This window comes from Tenrec ecaudatus, chromosome 4 (genome assembly GCF_050624435.1).
Source record: "Tenrec ecaudatus isolate mTenEca1 chromosome 4, mTenEca1.hap1, whole genome shotgun sequence".
Classification (NCBI taxonomy): Eukaryota; Metazoa; Chordata; class Mammalia; order Afrosoricida; family Tenrecidae; genus Tenrec; species Tenrec ecaudatus.
The window spans coordinates 84333599-84352707 of record NC_134533.1 but is presented as its reverse complement, the minus strand read 5'-3'; the positions used below and the strand labels follow the sequence as shown (position 1 = coordinate 84352707).

The following is a 19109-nucleotide window of genomic DNA, read 5'->3' as shown; positions in this document are numbered from 1 at the left end:
TGGTCAACAGTCCAGTGTGTAACCCACCATGCCATCATGGTTCCTTAATTTACAACTTGGTACCATTTCACATCACAGAAGCTGCTACCCAGCATAAAGAAAAGGATGTTCCCAGCACCGCAGAACGATCGGCTGTGCCCCTTCCTTGTCAATGCAACCGCTAAGAGACGCAATCACTGTTCTGACTTTTATCATCATTCTATTGTTTTGCTGGTTCCTAAAATCTGTACCAACAGAAGCACACAATAATGCACTTCTGAGTCTGGCTCATGTTCCTCAAGATTTTGTGCACTTCTGTGTCTAGAGCTAAGGTCATTTCTTTTGCTCGGACACAGCACGATTTCCCCATTCTGTTTATGGACGCTAGGATTTTTACAAATTGGGGACTACTATGAATAAACTTGCTATGAACATTCCTCATCTTGTCTTTTTGTGGACACGTGTGTTCGTTTTTCTTGAGCATACTCCTGGGAGTGGAATGATCGGGTCACTGAAAGGCATATGCTTCCAGTAGCTGTTGTCTGACGAGTTGCTGTGCCACAGTCCTGTCTCAAGGCAACCTCATGCATGTCAGAGTGGAACTGTGCTCCAGAGACCTTAGCTGATTTGTCAGGAGGGATCAACAGACCTTTCTACTAAGCCAGCTTGGGGTGGGCTCCAGCCTCCAGCTTTTCACTTAGCAACAGAGCCCCAGTGTCCTTAACCCCCAGGGGCTCCTGAGCTTTAGTAACCAAAATGAGAAGACAACCCAAACCAAAACAGGTCAGTTACTGTCCGTGGACACGGATTCATGAGTGCTGTTTTCAAGAAGCAGCCCTGGGAGTGGTTTAATTAATATTACAATTTGCTCTCCATATTCATAGGTTCTGCATCTGCAGATACAACCAACAGCAGACAGAAAGCATTCAAGAAAATTTCTCTAGAACGCAGCACAAAGCAAAACTTGAAATTGCTGTGTGCCCAGCACTATGTCCAAACCACAAAAATGGAGTGGTGTGTAGGATTGTGCCACCACACCTCCCCCACCCCCTCACCCACCCACCTAACACTGCTTTACAGATTCCCAGTCTCTCCGGGCTCTCATTGAAGCACTGCTAGCCTCGTGTCTCTTTGGTGAGACTTACATGCACCTTCTGCTTCTTGGAAAGCAAAGTGGCTTCTAGAAAGCAATTAAGTGAGTAAAGCAATCTCCCAAAACTAAGTGGGATCATAGGTGCAATTAAAGTTGACATTTGCATTTTATTGTATTATAATTAATCTACTGATGAATTAAAGTTTACAAAAAGATGTGTATAGGTTATATGAAAATAATTGTTCTTGGGTACAAAAGCAACCCTATTTCAAATATACTTTAAAGAGTACACTTATCAAGTCTTAAAACGGACAGAGACAACACAAAGACACAAACAAATCATTAACATGAGGGAGGCATTAGCAGGAGGAGAAAATCTCATCCAAGGAGACACAGTTGGGATGATAGTTAGATAAGCATAGAACAAAGGAATAGTCACAGAGACATGATTGCTGGTATAGCAATACATCACAGTTACTACTAGGAGTACAAAAGCAGGAACATAGCCAAGATTGAGACATGTCCATGATGTCAGTTAGAAAGGCTTACAAGATTGGTCCAGGACCTTCTGTCCAAGGCAGTCAATGGTGAGACCTGTAGGGCATGACTCGTGAGTATGCAACCCCAGTAAAGCGATCTTTGTCAAGCACACACCCAGGCGATCCAAGAAACTGCCCCTCCCTGGACTGCCTGGAGAGGCAGGGGGGAAATCTACTTTCCAAGGCACTCTGCCTGAGGATGAGATTATCCAGATCCAGGAAGAATTCAATGGAGGCTTAATCTATGTGGGGCCTCTACAAAAGGATTTGGGGTGATCACTGCCATCCACAGCCTTTAGAACACTGAGGCGCTCGGAATTTAAACTTGAATATACAATGCACCATTCTATATAAAGAACTTGAGCATCTATGGCTTTCGGGCTAGTAGGTTATGCATTGGGCTGCTAACTGCAAGGTCATCAGTTGGAAACCACCAGCTGCTCTGAGGAGAAAGATAAATAATCTGTATTTCTGGTCCTGTAGACAGATTCAGTCTCACAAACCCACAGGGACAGTTTTACTCACTCGTAGAGGGTCATTGTGAGCCAATGTGACTAGAGGGTGGTGATTTTCTTTTCTTTTTCTTTTTTTTTTTTAGTCTTTCTGTGTGACCAAGAAAACATAAACAAAACCCATTCACACTGCCATCAAGTCATTTTGAGCTCTTACTGAAAACAAAACAAAACAACAAAAAAAAACCCACCTCCATAGCAATGCTACATTTAGGATTTTCCAGACTATAAATCTTTACTAGAGAAAAGCTAATGCCAAGGGCTCAAGTAGAAAGCACATGTTTTGAGAATGATGATGGCAACAACTTACAAATGTGCTTGACACATGGATGGATGGATGGATGGATGGATTGTGATAAGAGCTGTAAGAGCCCCAATAAAAGGCTTTTCAGGAAAGTCTTTACAAGAGCAGCTAGCCTCATCTTTGCCCCATCTTGCACTTAGCAGTCCCCCATACCCTGTAGCTCCCACAAGGGTCCTTTTTGAGCAGGGAAGGAAGACATTCAGCCCAGTTTCTGCCACACATACAAAGCTGGGACCAGGTTACCAGGGAGATGACCTACTCATCTCAGCGGATTCTTTCATTGCTGCGGATACCCAACTCTTCGTTTTCCTTGTAAATAGATGTACAACTGTGCAACTAGTCCTTAATGAGCAAATGCAAATTGTTGAACATCTTCACTCACCTTTACACTTCAAAAAAATCTCCTCTTGCCACAAGTTCATTGAAGACAGATCTGCTTTATTTTTTTAATCATTTTATTGGGGGCTCTTACAGCTCTTATAACATTCAATACATCAACTGTATCAAGCATATTTGTACATATATTGCCAACATCATTTCCAAAATATTTTCTACTTGAGCCCCTGGTATAAGTTCCTCTTTTTTCCCCTCCCTCCCCCACCTTCCCCCACCCTTGTGAATCCTTGATCAATTATATATTATTGACATTATTTCTAGCTGTCTGTTGTTTCCCTTCACCCACAATTTGTGCCCTTCAGGGGGATGGGTGTCCTATATATCCAACATTGTGATGGGTCCCCTTTCTCCTCCTTCCCCCTGCCGGGCCATCCCCCTACCTTCTTGATATCACCACTCCCACTATTGTTCCTGAGGGGTTTATCTGTCCTGACTTCCATGTGTCCAGAGCTCGTATCTATGCCAATGTGTGTTCTTCGGTCTAGGCAGATTTGTATGGTAGAACTGGGACATAGTAGTGGGGTGGGGGTGGAGAAAGCATTCAGGAAGCAGAGAAATGGGATGAGTGGAATGATGTGTGTTTCACTGGTGCCAAATTCACCTTGGTTGAATCATCCCTTCCTTAGAACCCTTCTGGGGGGGGGATATCCAATTGTCTACAGATGGGCTTTGGTTCTCAATCCAACCCCTCTCCTTCACAGTGATGTAGTTGTTTATTTTGGATCTTTTGGTACCTGACACCTGATCCCATCGACACCTCATGATCACACAGGCTGGTGTGCTTCTTGCAAGTGGGCTTATATGCTTCCCTGCTAGATGGCTGCTTGTTTTCACTTCAAGCCTTTAAGATCCTAGACCAGGGGTCCTCAAACTTTTTAAACATGGGGCCAGTTCACCGTCCCTCAGATCCATTGGAGGGCCAGACTATAGTTTAAAAAAAAAAAAACTCTGAACAAATCCCTACGCCCACTGCACATCTTATTTTGAAGTAAAAAAAAACAAACGGGGCAAAAACACCCAGCAGGCCGGATAAATGTCATTGGCGACCACATGTGGCCCACCAGCAGTAGTCTGAGGACACCTGCCCCAGACACTATTATCTTTGAAATCAATTTTTAATATATCTTAGTTATACTCTATAACACCTAGATCAATGTTGTGTATATTTAATAAGACAGTGAATGAATGAAGGACTTAGAGGAGGTGGAATTTAAAAAGTATATTCTGCATAGAGAAGAAAGCAAGATTCAGAAATAAATTATCACATTTATTATTTCTGTTTTTGTTTCCTTAATTTCTTTATTACATTAAGCATTCTCCCATGGATCATGAACCGTGGAAGGTGGTGGTCCTGTCCCATTTGCCTAAGGAGCAAACAACTTTACCCTCACAAGCGTCAACAATCATCATGAGGTTTAAGCTGTGGTGTGGTTCACTGAAGGTTGATAAGAAATGTATTCATAGTGTCTACCCAGGAGCATAAAATCAGGCCCATTGTCCCCCTAGGTTTCATTTAATCATTGTATAGCATCCCTTCCCGATGTGCAACCTGACTTTTCCCCAATCACATGCTATACTCACCAAGAGAACTATCAGTCTCCTCCAAAATGTAGATGGTACTCTCCCCTGGTCTTCACTCAATTTTCCAGCAAGATTTTCCTTTTGCTCCTATTTGCCCCAGCTTTGTCTCGACGCTGTGTAGACACACATGTATGTCCCACTTACCCCACCTTAAAGGAGTGGCCTACCAAGGTGAGGTCTCCTTCTTCAAGGTGACTCTTGTAAAGTGTGCAAAATGGCAAAGATGTATGGTTTGTGGCCGGTAGGTAGGCTTTTCGACTTTTGTTGAGGAATTGGTTCTAAGATTTGTTTAATTAGGGTTTCTTCTTATAATAGTGGACTTAAGCAATCCTTTTCTTATTGACCCACTTTACTCAGCATAATGAGCTCCAGGCCCTTCCATGGCATGAGCTGTTTCAGGCTTTCTCACTGGTTTTCAGGGATGCATAGTATTCCATTGTGTGTATCTGTCATAGCTTCTTTATCATTCATTGGGCTTTGGGGATGTTTCCAGTTTCTTGCTAATGTGAACTGTGCTGCTATGAACATGGGAATGCATACTTCCACTCATGTTGAGTCTCTTACTTCTTTAGGGTAGATGCCTAATAGCATTTTGCTGTATCATATGGGATTTCAATTTACAGTTGCTTTAAGTATCAAGATAACATTTTCCACAGTGGCTGTATGTATTTACAAGTCCATCAAAAGTGTAATCTCTCCACATCTAATCTCTCCACATCTTCTCCAGAATTTCTTGTTTTCTGTTTGTTTTTTTAATTTGGGTTAGCATTGTGGTATCAAGTGGTACTTATCATGGTTTTAATTTGCATATCCCTGATGGCTAGTGGTCATGAGCATTTTTTCATGTTTCTTAATGTCTTTTCATTGGGGTTTAATGTCCATTCATGTCTTTTCCCCATTTCTTAATTCAGTCTCTTGCTATTTTCTTATTAAGCTGTTGTAAAGTTCTGTCTATTTTAGTAGTTAGCCCTCTGTCTGATGTGTTGTTCATAAGATTTTTTTCCCAATCAATGGGCTCTCATTTCACTTGCCTGATAAAAGTCTTTTGCTATGCATAAAAGATGCTATTTCAGCATGTCCAAGTCATCTAGCTTGTCTTCTACTGTGTGTGCCTCCTCCATTAAACCTGGTAGTCTATGTGTCAGGTAAGAAGGCCCTTAGGTTGGTTCCACACTTCTCATTGATGATCCTGAGAGCTTTGGGGTTTACATTTAGGTTTTTAATCCATCTTGAGTTTGTTTTTGTGCATGGGGAAAGGCATGGGTCTTGTTTTATTCTTCTGTATATAGAAATCCAATTTGTCCAACACCATTTGTTGAAGAGGCTGTCTGTCGCCCATTGGATATTTGTAGGTCCTTTGTCAAATATTAGATTTTGACTAAATCTGTAGGCTGGTACATATATGTCTGGGTTTTCTGTCCTTAGCCATTGGCCTATGTTTCTCTCATTGTACCAGTACCAGGCTGGGTTGTTTTGACTATTGTGGCAGCATAGTAGGTTTTTAGGTCACATGGTGCTAGACCTCCTACCTAGTTCTTCTTTTAAAGAAGTTCTTTGCTTACCCTGGGTCTTTTGCCTGCCCATATGAAATTGGTGATTAGTTTCTCCATTTCTTAAAAGAATTAATTTGGGACTTGAATTAGTATTGCATTGTATCTGCAGATTGTTTTAAGTAGTATTGTCATTTTGACAGTATTAAGCCTGCCTATCCGTGAGCATGGGATAGGCTTCCGTTTATCTAGGTCCTTTTTAGTTTCTTGCAGCACTGGCTATATTATTCTCAAGGGTTGTTTTGTTGAATGAAACACTGAATATATCTACGAGGTCATTTTTTTATTGTGCTATTGACCTACTTTTGTCTTGGTAGTGTTTTTCTGTGGCATTCTGTCTTTCCTTGAGAATGGCGTATTAGTCTCCTGTTTTTATGGTTGATGTGTCCATGTTCCTTCTCAGTTCTGTGAGGACTTGATTGACACATTTCGAGGGTCTTTCATTGGTGCATATGTTTATTGTAGTTATGGGCTCCTGAGAAAGTGTTCCCTTTGTCATTATGTAGTGTCCATTCCCATCTCTTATTACATTGTTTGCCGTGAATTCTAGCTTCTTGGAGATTAATAATGCTACCCCTGCTCTCTTTTGGTTGCTGGTTTTTTATATGTTTTTGACCAGTCTCTGATTTTTAATCTGTTCATGCTTTTATTTGTGAGGTGTGTTCCTTGTAGGCAGCACATTGGTGGATGTTGTTTTCTTATCCATTCTGCTACTCTCTTTGGTGGTGCATTTAGTCCACTAACATTCAACGAAATCATTGATATGTATGTATTTATTACTTTTAATTTACTTTATGTATGTGTGTTGTGTATATGGATTGTGCTTAGTTTATTTGTTCATCCTCTGTCATTTCTTTGCTTTGGGTGTTGCTCTGTGTGTGTGTTGGTTTTTGTTTTGTATGCTGGTTTCAGGTTTGTGGATTGTTACTGTTGACTTTTTACCATAGTAATTCATGAAGTATTTTTTGCAGTAGTGGTCTTGTCTTTGTGAATTCCTTTCATTTCTCCTTGTCTTGGAATACTTTTAGTTCTCCATATTTGATTGATAATTTAACTGGACATAGAATTCTAAGTTGAAATTTTTTCCCCTCCAGAACACTGTATATGACACTCCATTATCTTCTTGCCTGCATAGTTTCGGCTGAGAAATCTGAGCTTATTCTAACTGCAGAACCTTGGTATAAAATTGATCTTTTTATTCTGGCTGCTCTTAGAATATTTTCCCTTGCCATTGGTGTTGGTGTTCGAAATCTTGACTACACTATTATGGGGAATTTTCCTTTGGGGATCTCTCCTGGCTGGGGTTCTTTTAGCCTCCTCAATAATTACCTTGTCCTCCTTTAGATATGGAGGAAGGTTCTCTTGCAGGAGGTCTGGGAATACTCTCTGTGAGGATATTTTTTGTTCCTTCCTTTTCTGGAACCTTAATTGTATCCCACATTGTCCTCAAGCTTTTCTTGGGCCCTTTTGCAATTTTTCGTTATTTATCTTCTATTAGTGTAGAATCTATAGAATTGTCTTCTAGCTCACTAATTCAGGTTTCCAGCTCTCAATTCTTTCTTTGTTCTTTCATGGCATTGTGCTGTTCATTTATAGTGTTATTTAATTCTGCTATTGCAGTGTTTGATTTTTGTGTTTCTGTTTGGAGTTTCCTAGTGAGGTTACAAGCTTTTCTTTTTCTTTTTTTTAAATTAAAAAGTCATTTTATTGGGGGCTCTTACAACTCATAACAATCCATACACACATTATTAAGCATATTTGTACATATGTAGCCATCATTATCTTCTAAACATTTATTTTCTTTTTGAGCCTTTGGAATCAATTCCTCATTTTTCCCTCCCTCCTCAACTCCCACTCCCTCACTCATGACCCATTGATAAGTTATAAATTATTATTTTCATAACTTACATCGACTGTTGTCTCCCTTCCTCCATAGTTTCTGTTGTTCATCCCCTGGGAGTGGGTGGTGGTGGTTATGTATCCAGAAGGGTCACAAGGAAGGGATGAGTCAACCGGAGCACAGTATAGCACTGATGAACACACACACTTCCTCTGGCTCCTTCAGGTTTTCTCCCCACCTCTTCATCATGACCCGAGTCCTGCCTTTCATTGTGGGCTAGGCCAGAGCATGGACACAAGTACAGATAAGAGGTAAGAGCTCACTACATAGAGAATCCAGGAACAGGAATGGTAGTAGCCATACCAGGAGGGTAGGGGGAAGATGGGGAGGGAAGGGGAAGAAGGGGAAACTGATTGCAGTGATGGATACATAACCACCACCACCCACTCCCAGGGGATGAACAACAGAAACTATGGTAGGGTCAGTTTGCCTCTGATTGGGGCCAGCCCTGTAGCCCACTCTTTTCATGAGTTGCTCCATGTGGTTATGGTGCCCTCAAGTTTGGTGCACCAGGGTGAGGTCTGCATGCACATTCCAAATTCTGTAGAGACATAACCAATACTTTTCCTCTATATCAGTTAGTGCTGGGCTCCCCCAGTACCATTATCTCCTCCCTTTGCTGCACCTTCCCCCTTTCCCCTTCTTTGTGTTGGAACACCAGCTACATCCTTGGGTTTGGTCTGTCCCCCACCAAACTGCCTGCATCTCAACCCATATAGTGTGAGATAATTGGCTTTTCTTCTATGCTTACTGTGCTGATTATATTTACCTTAGGAGACTCGTGTTGTACTTGTCCTTTGGTGATTGGCTAACTTTGCTTAGCATAATTTCCTCCAACTCTTCCCAGGAGATGATGTGCTTCATGTGCTCCTCGGTGATTTTTAATGATGCATAGTACCCCGCTCTGTGTATATGCCAGAGTTTTCTAATCTACTTGTCCATCAATGGAATTTTAGGTTGCTTCCAATTCTTGGCAATTGTGAATTGCACTGCAACAAATATTGGAGCTCAGACAACTGGTCATGGTCCATTTCTTGCCTCTTCTGAGTATATGCCCAGTAGAGGGATAGCTGGGTCATAGGGGAGCTCAATTTCCATTTGCTTTACATATCTTCAGATCACTTTCCACAGAGGCCTATCTACATGACCACCTATCTACATGACCACCAGCAGTGGAGGAGTGTTCCTATCTCCCCACATTCCCTCCAACATTTGTTGCTTTGATTTTTTGATTTGGGCTATCCTCAAGACTCTAAGATTATATCTCATGATTGTTTTAATTTGCATTTCTCTGATGGCTAATGATCATTTTCTCATATTCTTATTAGCCATTTGGTCTCCTCTAGTGGAACTTCTTTTCAGGTCCTTTGCCCACTTCCTCAGGGAGTTAACTATTTTCCTCTTTTTGCAGACTAGGAGAGTATTGTAGATTCTACTAATAAGCTCTTTTTCAGTTGTGTCTTTGCTAAAAATCCGCTCCCCCTCTGTGGGATCTCTTGTTACTCTCTGGGGGAAGTCTTTCAACTCACACAGGTGTTTTATCGTTAGTACATCCCACTTGTCAATTTCAGGTTCTCCTGTGTATTTACCCGTCCCTATTACAGTTAATCTATGTGTTCCTTGCACTAAGATTCTTAGGTTTTTTCCAATTCCTTTTTGATAGTTTGGGGGGGGGGGGTTGTTTTGTTTTTTTTAATTTTAACAATTTATTAGGGGCTCATACAATTCTTATCACAGTTCATACATATACATACATCAATTGTATAAAGCACATCTGTACAGTCTTTGCCCTAATCATTTTTTCTCCTCTTTTCTTTTTTTACATTTTAGTAGGGACTCATAAAACTCTTATCACCATCCATACATATACATACATCAATTGTAGATAGTTTGGGGTTTTACTTCTAAGTCTGTGATCCCCTTGAGTTTGCTCTTGTGCATGGGGGTGAGGTAAGCATCTTGTTTAATTTTTTAAAGGTGGATATCCATTGTTCCCAGCACCACTTGTTAAAGAGGGCATCCACTTCCTATCTGATGTTTTGGGGGCCCTTGTGAAATCTATATACAAATGGTTTTATTTCTGGGTTTTCTGTTCTTTTCCATTGGTCTGGGTTTCTGTCATTATTCCAGTACCTGACTGTTTTTACCACTGTGGCTATGTAATAGGTGTTAAAGTCAAGTAAAGCAAGCCCTCCAACGTTGTCCTTCTTCTTGAGAAGTTCTCTGCTAATTCTGGGCTTCTTCCCTTTCCATATGAAATTGGTGGTCAGTTTTTCCAATTCTTTGAAGAAGGTTGGTGGTATTTGAATTGGGATTGCATTAAACTTATAAAGTGCCTTGGGTAAGATTGACATCTTTACTCATTAATTTAGCTATATTGGGTCTTCCAATCTACGAGGATGGGATACTCTTCCATTTGTGGAGAAAGCTTTTGGTTTCCTGTAGTAGGGGCCTGTAGTTTTCTTAGTATAAGTCTTCTGGTTTTCTGGTTAAACATATTCCTAGCTATTTCAATATGTTCTTGGCTATTGTGAAGAATACTGCCTTCTTGATCTCCTCTTCCATGGTCTTGTCCGGTGTATATAGCAAACCAATAGATTTCTGTGTGTGATCTTGTATCCTGCCACTCTTTCATATTCCTCTCTCGCTGCCACATGTTGTTAGCCAGGACCTCCAGCATGATGTTGAATAGAAGTTGGGACAAGGGGGCATCCTTGTCTGGTCCCCTTTTTTCAGTGGTATTGTTTTCATCATTTCTTCATTGACTATGATGTTGGCTTTTCATTTATAGAGTGTATTAACTTGAAGAATTTTCCTTCCATTCCTATCTTCTTGCGTGTCTTAGTTAGGAATGGATGTTGAATTATGTCAAATGCTTTTTCTTCATCTATAAGATAATATCATGTGATTTTTATCTTTTTTATTATCAATGTGGTGAATTATATTGATGGATTTGGGGATGTTAAATAATCCCTCTATCCCTTGATTGAATCCCACCTGATCATGATGGGTGATATGTTTTATATATTCTGTATTCTTTTGGCCAATATATTTTTAAGGATTTTTGCATCTATGCTTATTAGAGATATCACTTTGTAGTTCTCTATTCCTGTGGAATCCTTGCCCTGTTTGGGTATCAAAGCTATACTGGCTTTGTAGAATGTGTTTGGGAGTTTGCCATCATTTTCTATGCTCTGGAATAATTTGTGGAGAATTGGTGTCAGCTCTTCACTGAATGATTGGTAGAATTCTCATGTGAAGGTGTGTGGTCCAGGAACTTACCTCACTGTCTATCTTAATAGATAGTTTGGCAGGGTAGAGGATTCTTGGGTTGGCATTTTATCCTTTTAGCTTTTGGAAGATATTACTCCTCTCTCTCTCCCTCTTCATGATATCTGCTGACAGGGCCTTGCATATTCTTACCTGAGCACCATTGTAAGTGACATGCATTTTTTGTCTAGCTGCTCTTAAATTTTCCACTTTTCCTTGAAGTTCGATAATTTAAATATTATGTGCCTTGGTGAGTTCTTCCTGGGGTTTGGTCTAATTGGTGTCCTCTCTGCTTCCTGTATCAGTGCCTGATTCTCAGTCATAAAGGTGCAGACGTTTGCTTCCAGAAATGCCCTCACTAATTTAGCTGTTGACTTCTTCCTTGTGTCTTGTTCGTGTTAGACCAATTATTCAAATAGTGTTTCTCTTCATAGCATCTGTCATTGTTCTCAGGTTTTCTTCCACCTCTTTGATTAAGTTGTTTGACTGACTTTTCCATTTGTTGAAATTTGCCTGATTGTCCTTGAGATTGTTGGGACAATTCTCTGCCTCTTCTAGTCTGTTGGTAAGGTCCGTGATCTTGTGTTTTGCTTCTGTTACCTCATTCATCTGTTCTTGTAATTCCCTTTGATGTGTGAACTTCATCTCCTCTATCATTGCGTCTTTATTCTGCATTGCTTCACCCATATCCTGTATTGCTCCAAGTAGCATTCTGAAGAACTCTTTTTGTGGCAGTTCCACGTCTGATTCTTCCATAGTGTTGCTAGGTTTATGTCTTTCTTTTGCTGTTGTGTTTTGTTTTTCTTGTTGAGGGTGTTGTGGTGTGTTGCTATTTGTGTGTCATTTTGGTGGAACTGAGCACGATGTTTCTGGGAGACTAAGGGACCCTGAGCGCTTTCTCTGTGTGACTATAAAGAGAGCTTTTAAGGACTGGTTGTGTTGTGGGTCGGACTGCTCTGTGGGCAGGTTGCCATGGTAACTCAGTGGCCAGTATTGGTGGGGTGGCCTCAGAGTCTAGGCTGAGGCAGGTAACTGTAGGTATACTGCTAGCAGGTTGGCGCAGGGCTGCAGTGTGCAGTATGAGTCTAGACATGGTCTAGACTCTCAGGCAACAATTTGCAGATTTTTAATGGTACTCTGTGGAGCCCCAAACTGGTACAGCCAGTTTTTACCTTATACTGTGGGTATCAGCATTTGTTAGCTTTTATTATTTTGTTATGTTAAAATCATAGGCTGTGCTCTGGAAATTATTGTTCTCACTACCTTGTTATGTTAATGTTATGCAAATGGATAGAGTTCTGCAGGCTTACATTCAAAGTTACACTAAGGACCACAATCTAGAATTGAAAGAATTAAAAAAAAAATTTCCCCCCATTTTATAAATAAGCTTGTTTGGTGTCCTGGTATCGGGCTGTCCCAAGGTGTCCCCCAGGAAAGGGGAATCAGCTTAGCAGAGTAGGTTTGGGACTGTCTGGATCTGAATTTATCCTGGCTGCACTTGTGTGTCACTCCCTGCTCTATCCAGTTGTGCTCTAGGGAAATGCATTCTGTCACAAGTAAATATCTGAGCAATTATTCAATTGCGGCAAATTTTTGTCTAATTATCTCTTGTTACCCACACTGGCAAGGGTGGAGCTGGGGAGAGCTGGAAATTGGATGGGTGATGTAGCCACTCCATTCCTGGCTGGGGATGGGAGTAGCAGAGCCCTAGACCCCAGGAGCAGGGAGGATAGCAGCAAGGAGAACTCTGGGAAGTCTTGTGGCTAGCTCACAGATGGCTCTCTGTGATCCTGGGATTAGAACCACTTCTATTTGCTTTTATTTTTATTATAAAATTAATATTAAAAAATTTTTAAATCCTTTTCTTGGGGGTTCATAGAACTCTTATCACAATCTATATATACATCCATTATGTAAAACACATTTGTACATTTGTTGCCATCATCATTTTCAAAACTTTCTTTCTACTTGAGCCCTTAGTATCAGCTCATTTTTCCCTTCCCTTCCCCACCCTCCCTCCCTCATGAATTCTTGATAATTTAAAAATTATTATTATTTTTCATGTCTTATACTGACTGATGTCTCCCTTTACACACTTTTCTGCTGTCCACCCTCCTGGGAGGGGGATATAGGTAGTTCATTGTGATAGGTTCCCCCTTTCTCCTCCTTCCCCTTCCCCTCCTGGTATGGCTACTCTCATTATTGGTCCTGAGGGGTTTATCTGTCCTGGATTCCCCGTGTCTCCAGCTCTTATCTATACCCATGTACATGCTCTCATCTAGCCAGATTTGTAAGGTAGAATTGGGGTTATAATGGTGGGGGTGGGGGGGTAAGAGGGGAGGAAGTATTAAAGAACTAGAAGAAATTTGAATGTTTCATTGGTGCTATACCCTGACTGGCTCAACTCTTCCCCCACGACCTTCCTGTAAGGGGATGTCCAGTTGCCTACAGATGCTGTTTTGGGTCTCCACTCCACACTATCCCTCATTCACAATGACATGATTTTTTTGTTCTGGGTCTTTGGTGCCTGATACCTGATCCTATTGACACCTCATGATCACACAGGCTGGGGTGCTTCGTTGCTTCTGAGCTAGATGGCCACATGCTTACCTTCAAGCCTTTAAGACCCCAGATGCTATATCTTTTGAGAGATGGGCACCATCGGCTTTCTTCACCACATTTGCTTATGCACACGTTTGTCTTCATTGATCATATCAGGAAGGTGGGCACCCATTGATATGATTTTTAGTTCTTTGATGTCTGATAACTGGTCCCTTGTACACCTAGTGGTCAGACAGGCTGGTGTGCTTCTTCCATGTGGGCTTTGACGCTTCTCAGCTAGATGGTCGCTTGTTTATCTTCAAGCCTTTAAGACTCCAGACGCTATATCTTTTGATAGCCGGGCACCGTCAGCTTTCTTCACCACATTTGCTTATGCACACATTTTTCTTCACCAGTCGTATCGGGAAGGTGTGCAATGGATTGCCTATTTTTTCGAGCTCTATATACATGCTCTAGTCTAGCCAGATTTGTATGGTAAATTTAGGTCATGATAGTGTAGGGGAAGAAACATTAAAGAATTAGAGGAAAGTTGTATGTTTCATCAGTGCTATACTGCACCCTGACTGGCTCATCTCTTCCTTGTGACCCTTCTGTAAAGGGATGTATGACCACCTTTACACTGCAGTCTTTGGACATTAGTGCTCATTGCAGTTCTAGGGTGCCATCCTGCTGGACCTGGTGAAGGGTTAGCAGAGCCCGCAGGCAGGTATAGTGAACTTAGAGCATTTCACGAGTTCTCAAATTACTTCTTGGGTGAAAATCACAGGGGGATATATGGACTAGTCCCTAGTACATGGAATCTATTTTTAGCACTCAGCCTTCCATTATTGACCTCCTTACTTCTAAATTTTCTGGTCTAACACTAGGAGCACCAGGTGGGTGATTCTACCTGCAGTTTTTCTATTATTTCACCTTTTTGCCCAAGAGCTATCATCATTCGTTTAAATTCTTTTCTGATAAATCTATAACCTGCTCAATTTCAGGCATTTCATTCAGGTCTGGTTAGCATTCAGGTTTTTGTTTCTGTTTCTATTGTTTTCTTATGTGCACCAATATCGTATGCTGTTTTCTTGACATCTTGGAGTTGCTATTAGGAATGTTAGGTAGATGTTGTCATGTGGGAATGTTAACTCTGTTAGGTGGTGTAGTGGAGGGGTAGTGGACAATTTGTATGAAGTATCTGGAGAAGTGTGTTAGATTAGTTGTTAGGGGAGTGATCAGAAAGTAGGGGCGGAGTGGTTAGGGTGAGGGAGAGTGAAAGGAGCAATAGGTTAAAAAAATGGGAAGGATTAGTGTTATTTGGTAGGTTAAAAGAAGAAAGATTATGCCCCGAAATGCTTAATTTGCAATGATGAAAGAATGGTTACTGGTATTTGATAGAATTAAAATGATTTTTTTAATGAAAGTGTCAGTTTTGGGTTTTATGAGGATGAGAAGGAAATAAGAATTTGATGAGGAGAAACTGAAACTAAAAGATAGTCTAATAGTGTTATGAAGTAAACCTTTAGGTATTTAGATTAAAGTAAGGAAAATAAAGCAAGGTGCAAGAGACAAAAGTTTTAAGAACAATAACAGGATAAATAATACTAGAGTATGACACAGGGGATCTGTTCATGTATGTTTGTTTGCACTCTATGTTTTGCTCAGAAATTTGTAAAATCTGCTGTAGTTTCTCTGGTTTTGTCCTGCTAATGCTTTGTTAATGAACCAGGTATGTGAAGGCTGCATTCCAGAGAAGTTTAAAAGGTGAAAGGAAGGAACGCTCTGGAGGACTTGCGTGTTTTCAGGTCTCTTGGGCTTTTGGGGCGTCTTGACCTCAGGGCTGTGCTGAGCTGTACCCAGGGAGGGAAGATTAGATTTGTTGAGTGGGGCTTGAGCACCCTGGGCTTGTTCTCCACTTTTGCCCTCTCTTGGCTGCCCTGTTGACTCCTCCCTGTGAGCTTGGTAGGATGAGTTTTCCCTCTAATGGGGAGCCAGTGCAGTGGGCTAACCAGTGGGGCTCTTTGGGCCTGGGTGGAGAGCCAAAGCTATTTGCATTTTTACCTGCCTTGGTCTTGTCCCTTAGAATTACCTTCCTGCAGCTCAGCTGCTCCTCTACTCTTCACCCCCAGTCTCAGCTATCTCCTCGATCTGCAGGCCCAGAATTCTGCTCCTGGCCGGCTGAATGCCACAGGGAGACAACCAAGGGGATTCTAATTGGCAGACATTGCTGCTCTCTAATGTCAGTGGATTTGTGCATACTTATCTTTATGCTGAAAATCCTGGGGTCGGAACGTGTAGGATATCCCTTTCTGTAGGTTCTTTGCGCTGTTCTCCTGAGTCCCTGACATGTGCTGCTACTCAGTTGCCATCTTGCCTGTAAGTCCTCAATATAATCTTTTAAAATAAATACTACTGTTTGTCTCTGTGCAACTAGTACTAAGCATTTGCAAAATGGAGAGACATTTTGGCTTTAATGTAATTTAAAGAATTAATATATTTCATAGGTGTTAAATTCTACAAAACTGTAATGTCCCCTAAATTACTGTGTCTCTGGTTCTAATCCAGTATCTAGTACATAAACATACATGAATATTTGCTGCGTTAGCAAAATGAAACAAAAAATTATCTTCATAGTTAACCCTCTATAATAGTCTTCTACATTTTATTCTTATTTGGAGACCCAAGTCAATTGATGACTTATATATATATTTTCCATCTAAATATGTTTTTCCAAACTCTTAAGTACACGACTAAACATGCCCAGCAGTCACATTCTTGTATGTGATCCATGATTGAATTTCTACGGTGAATTAGGTAAAGGTTTACAGAGCCAAACATCACTTACATTCAGCACTTCCCACACATCCTGCTTTAAATCATCTATTCAAGATTGCCTTTCTGCCAAGACAGCATAATATGAAGGAGGGGAAAAGACTGCATAATATGTACTTCTAGTCTGACTATAAATTAGTATAATCTTTTTAGAAGTCATTTTGGCAGAAATCTATAAACATCTTAAATGTACATAAACTTTGAACCATCTCTTCCAGGAAAAGGACACCATGCTTGATAAAGCAGAGGGGCAACACAGAAGAGGAAGACCTCCAAAGGGATGGACTGACACAGTGACTTCAACAAAGGGCTCAAACATAGGAAAAGCTGTGAGGATGGTGCCGGACCAAGCAGTGTTTTGTTCTGTAGGGTTGGAACCAATTCCATAGCACCTAACAACAACTATATCCTACAGAAAAGACAGGTAAAAAGTTTTCCTAAAACATAATTTTGATGACTGAAGATATTAAAAATAGTATAAATATCCACGGTATGGGTGTGGTCGTTATATAATTTCATGTAGACTTGAAGTGTAGGGGTGGAGACTAGTCTGTCAATCAGGTCGTAGCTTGCTGGCGCCTCCCTGTGGCGATGCCCTCCTTATAAGGCGGTCCTGGAAAAGTCCTCATCTCTGCTCACTTTCCTGCTGTTGAGATACTCGAGAGCTGTAGGAGCCACGTGGAGACCACACCAGTGCTGAGATGATTCCACACCCACTGGAGTCACAAGACTTTTCAGTGACCTTCCGGGAGTCAACATCATTCCTTATGACTGTGAGTCTGAAGAGGGGTTTATGCACTAGTACCGGACTTATGGAATAGTATCGGACTTATGGACTTGATCTGGACTGGGCGGGGATATTTGCTTGAGATATAATTACTTCTTGATATAAAGCTCCTATACATATATATGAGTGTCTCTGGGTTTGTTTCTCTAGTCAACCAGCCTAAAACATATGGGCATACTGTGAGATACAGACAGCCAAATAATTATAAGGTAGACATGCATATGCTGATGTGGTAGGAGTTAATGACATTCTTTGCATGAAAAAGCACAATTTTGAATACAGTGAGCTCATGTTTAAAGGATAAAATATATTATGTATACATTATGTAAAATATATTGTTTACATAGGCATTGAATAAATATATGAGAACATACCACGAAAAGGTATTGGGGCAGAAACCTCTCAATTTTACTTTATAGGTTACTATGTAGATTATTCCCCCAATAGGTATAAATTATGTTAGCATTCCAATATTTCCTTCTAGATTAATTTTTATTCTTATAGAAAGATATATTCAGGTCATGACTGCCAATCGTTCTGCATCTCTATTTATCTAGTAATGTCATTATTTTATCCTCATTCTACAATCAGCTTATTTTAAAATTATGTTACCATGTATAAAATTCTAGATTGAAAATAAAGTTCCCATCAGCTTAAAAAATATTTCTTCACTATTTATTGCATCGAATTTTGTTAATTATTCAATGTTATTGATTATTCCTCCTTTGTAGATTATCTGCCTTTTTACTCTGGTAGCTTTTAGGGGTTTCTCTTTCTCTGATATCTGATGTTTTATTATATGTTTCTAGTTCATTTCTTTATCTTGTTTTATATTTTTTGATTCACATTCCCTGAACTCTTTTTTTATTAACCAACAAGTATATCCATATATATATTTTTTTCAGTTAGGTACTTGCAAATGTTTGCCAATATAAAAATACAGAACACAGGCAGACTGAGAATTTAAGATTATACTCAATCCTTACTTCACCAAGACCCTGCAGCTCCAGGTCCTTGGACTATCCACAGCCCTCCAGCAACTTCCCAAAGTTCTCAATGGTCTTATTGGCTCAATAGTCTTCAGGTAGCATGGCACTGAGGCCCAGGGCTCAGTATCTGTACTTGGTAATCTTACAGAGACATGACTAGCCCCCAGCCTTTGTGTGCCCTTCGGTGGACAGTGTCTACGATGTCTATCATCTCCTGCTTGTGCTCCATGGCCCAGTTAATCTTGTTGTTGATGCTGGTGCGAGTCAATCATGAGGTGCTTGTTCTTGAAGAAAAACATGACTGTACAAGGATCATATAACTCATACAATTTGTTGAAGTCAGGTATTCCTTCATATCCACAAGATAAATAACTGCAAAATGTTTAACCTTTTCAGCTATGCTGCATAGAATTCCATCCATTTACATGCATGTGGGATCCCAGTCATACCCCTCCTAGGAAAGGATGGCCGGTCCACCTGCCAGCCATTGTGGAGATGTAGGAGCAAGTATGACATCTTGGCCATGGGATGCTGATCTCTCCGCTGCCCTACTGCAAGGAGCAGGCCTCCACAGTTCTTGCCACCCTATACTCTTCCCTTTAAGCTAATTTATCATGTCTTTCCCCCCCATTTCTATAAAATATTGCATCTCCTCTATGCTTGGAAAATCTATCAGGATAGGGTTTTCTAACCCAGAGTCAGTAGCTAAAATTGAGGGGAGATCCATGAACTTTACTATTTTTATTAACCTCATCTTGATGGCAGGTGAATCTGAGAAAGAGGTGTACTATTTGTAGCTATATGGAGTATTCTATGAGGGGTCTTCAAAATTT

General features: G+C 40.7%; 1 pseudogene; it reads right to left on the bottom strand.

Annotated features, from left to right (window-relative positions):
- Positions 1-17731: 17731 nt before the first annotated feature.
- Positions 17732-18884, bottom strand: LOC142446977 (thioredoxin-like protein 4A pseudogene; annotated as a pseudogene).
- Between the last annotated feature and the right edge of the window lie 225 nt (positions 18885-19109).